Source organism: Eulemur rufifrons, chromosome 18, assembly GCF_041146395.1.
Source record: "Eulemur rufifrons isolate Redbay chromosome 18, OSU_ERuf_1, whole genome shotgun sequence".
Lineage (NCBI taxonomy): Eukaryota > Metazoa > Chordata > Mammalia > Primates > Lemuridae > Eulemur > Eulemur rufifrons.
Window position 1 is genome coordinate 58301221 of NC_091000.1, and position 3022 is coordinate 58304242.

General features: G+C 40.2%; 1 non-coding gene across 1 annotated transcript; it reads right to left on the minus strand.

Annotated features, from left to right (window-relative positions):
* Positions 1-247: 247 nt before the first annotated feature.
* LOC138399219 (U6 spliceosomal RNA) lies at positions 248-354 on the minus strand. The gene has a single exon (XR_011236116.1). It is a non-coding gene; the product is annotated as a U6 spliceosomal RNA (small nuclear RNA).
* Positions 355-3022: the final 2668 nt, after the last annotated feature.

Here is a 3022-nt window from a genome sequence, read left to right on the forward strand (position 1 = left end):
TTATTTAAGTTGAACAAAGGCAATGCAAGTTGACATTTTCTCATTTCTAAGTACGAAGAACATATTGGCACACAACATTCCACATTACTGAACTCCATTGTCATTTCATAGATCACATTATGGGACTATTTCTGTACTGAAAGTCCCAACACAATTTTAATATTGGGTGTCACCTGTTTTTGCCTTGACACACACTGTTACCTTGGAGCTAGTCAGCAAATGGGCACATGATGTTTCAGGGACTGCATAAAACACGGAATGCTTCACCGATGTTCACGTCTACCTTGGGCCGGGACCATGCTAACCTTCTCTGCAGGGTTCCAATTTTAGTGTATGTGCTGCCGGAGCAAACACAAAGCCCTGCTTTTCTATGTGGATACTGATGAGTCATGGATGAGGCTTGGCTCTGTTAAATTCAACTATTCTACTTTAGATTCAGAGGATTCTGTTGAATGGCTTTCTTGCTAGGAAGAATTTGAAAATAATTTTAAAACGTGACATAGACACGCAAGGGGCTTGGGAGGTTTTCATTATTACGGCAAACAGGTCACTTGCCAGGCCAGCTGTGAGTTGGTGCCCACTACTCTGGGGAAGGACAATATGGGAACTTCTACTACCTAAGAAAAGGTGCCACAAGGGATAGAAAGGGGCCTCAGGGTACAGATGTGGTAGCAAAGAAGTAAGGAAATTCTCATCTCTTCCTGTAACATTATTTGAACCTCTCTGACACTTTAGAACAATCCCAACTACTACTTGCTGTAGAAAAGACAGACAAAGGCCTCAAAGGGTAACTTCCCATTACCTTTGAGACCTTGTGCAAAGGTCTAGGCTGAGTCTAGGCTAACATGAGGGATCCACAGACGATTCTGAGTGTGAGGGAAGGTCAACTTGCTCACTATGTGTATGGCTAAAGCTACGAGGCCTGGCTGCCAGAGCAGAGTACTGGTGCTTTGGGAATGATAGCTGAGCAATTAAGCATTCGAATGTGAACTAAGAAAAGTAACTTTGAAGTCTAAGTACGTATCACCATGAAGACTGAGGGATCTGGGTGAGTGAGGGCATCCTGGTAGCAAAGGTCAATCCTTCCCAGACTGCAGGACCAGTCTCAATAGCAGCAAGGCAGCACCAGAACCAACAGAATGATTGAAATGTCCTTTAATTCCCTTCCCGTTTTTAGATTTTACAAAAATTTTTAGAGACATGGTCTCACTCTGTCACCCAAGCTGGGAGGCAGTGGCACAATCATAGCTTACTGGAGCTTCAAACCCCTGGGATTAAGTGATCTTCCTGCCTCAGCCCCTTGACTACCTAGGAATATAGGCAGGCACCACCACCCAATGCCTATTTTTTTTTTTTAAGAGATGGGGTCTACCTATGCCACCCAGGCTGTTCTTCAACACCTAGCCTCAAGTAATCATCCTGCCTCACCCTCCCAAAGTGCTGGGATTATAGGCATGAGCCTTCACACCTAGTTTTCCCCTCCTTCTAACCTGTAATTAGAACTGTCTTCCTTGTACTTAGGGAACCCCTTTGTTTCTTGAAAAATTCAAGCAGGAGGGTAGAGGACATAGTGCCCAAAGGATAGTAGAAGATTTTCTTCTAAATTGGCCATTTCAAGACCCAAATAACAAATTAGCGATATCAACATGTGCAATGATTTTTCTCCCCAGGAATACAGGTTACACATGGAGTGGAAAGTACAACATTGGGATCCCTAAGGATAAAGGTCTTAAAAGTCACGGGAAAAAGAATCCTGTACTCATGGGTCCTTCTAACTAGTTAGTCTTTTCTTTGAATTCTGGCTGATGAAGTGGACTAACTCTCTGCCATTCCAAAACTACCTGAACCAAATTATGAAATCTCACTCACCTTATGTATGAGATATAATACTTCTAATTATGTTAAACCTCCATTTAGTGTTAACTGGTCTTTTCATGTAAACACTTACCTATTAAAACCACTAGCAAGAATGTCATCGTCCACATTCCATGCTAGGATCATCCTATCAAGATAGTCCTGAAGAAGACTGAGTATATTTGATGACTGAGACTCTGTCGCAAGCGTGACAGCGTTTCTAAAATAACAGAGAGATAACTTCAACCTTCGGAGCTTTAGTAAAGTTACATCAAAGGCTAGGTTGTTAGGCTTTACCCATTTAATACCTTGCCTGTTAGTACAGAATTAACCATTTACATGTACTAACAGACTTAAGCGTCTTGGGTACTCAAGCGTTCATCTTTGTAAATTAGCACCAAGGCTAAAAGGAAGGGACAAGAAGGAAGCCTGTTGTCTGCTGCACAGGGATATGACCGTAGAAGTTGCTAATTCTTTGCGGAGATCACTTCTCTAAAGTAGGCATAAAATTAAATGAGGAATTCTCTATGTCTTCTCAGTCTGATATAATATATTGTATTATGCACAACCACCCTACAAGGATATATTATTATTCTTCTTTTCATATCAGAAACCATATATGGTGATAAGTCATGTTCCCAAGATCATAAGCCTAGCGAGTGAGGAAGCCAGGAATTAAACCGTCTGTATGACTCTAAAGCCTCTCTCTTTTCTCTGTCACCCACATATGGTTTGCCTTCATTAAAAGAAAAGTTTGTCCAATTTAAGCTTTCTTCCCTCTGCCCATAACAATTAAAAAGAAAAGCATCAAAGTACCACTAGAAATGAAAAAGAAAAACACTTGATGAACCCATACTATCTGGTAATAGCAGGCAAGTCTTTTAGGGATTCACCTAACATCAATATTCTTCAAAGAAAGCAACTTAAAGCGGAGTCATCCAAATGACAAAAATGATTTTCAACTCCAATTTATGTTTCCTATAGAGCATTTTAAAAGAGCTATATAAGAAGCAAGGTTTAAAAAATGCTATAAAAGCATTAAGAAATTCAGTATTAAAGCAGAAAATGAACTAAAAGTTAAACTCCGCTCTTCAGAAGACTATAAAAACTAACAGGAAACTCCTTTGGCTAATATGTCACACCACTAAAAACATCAGATTATAAATAA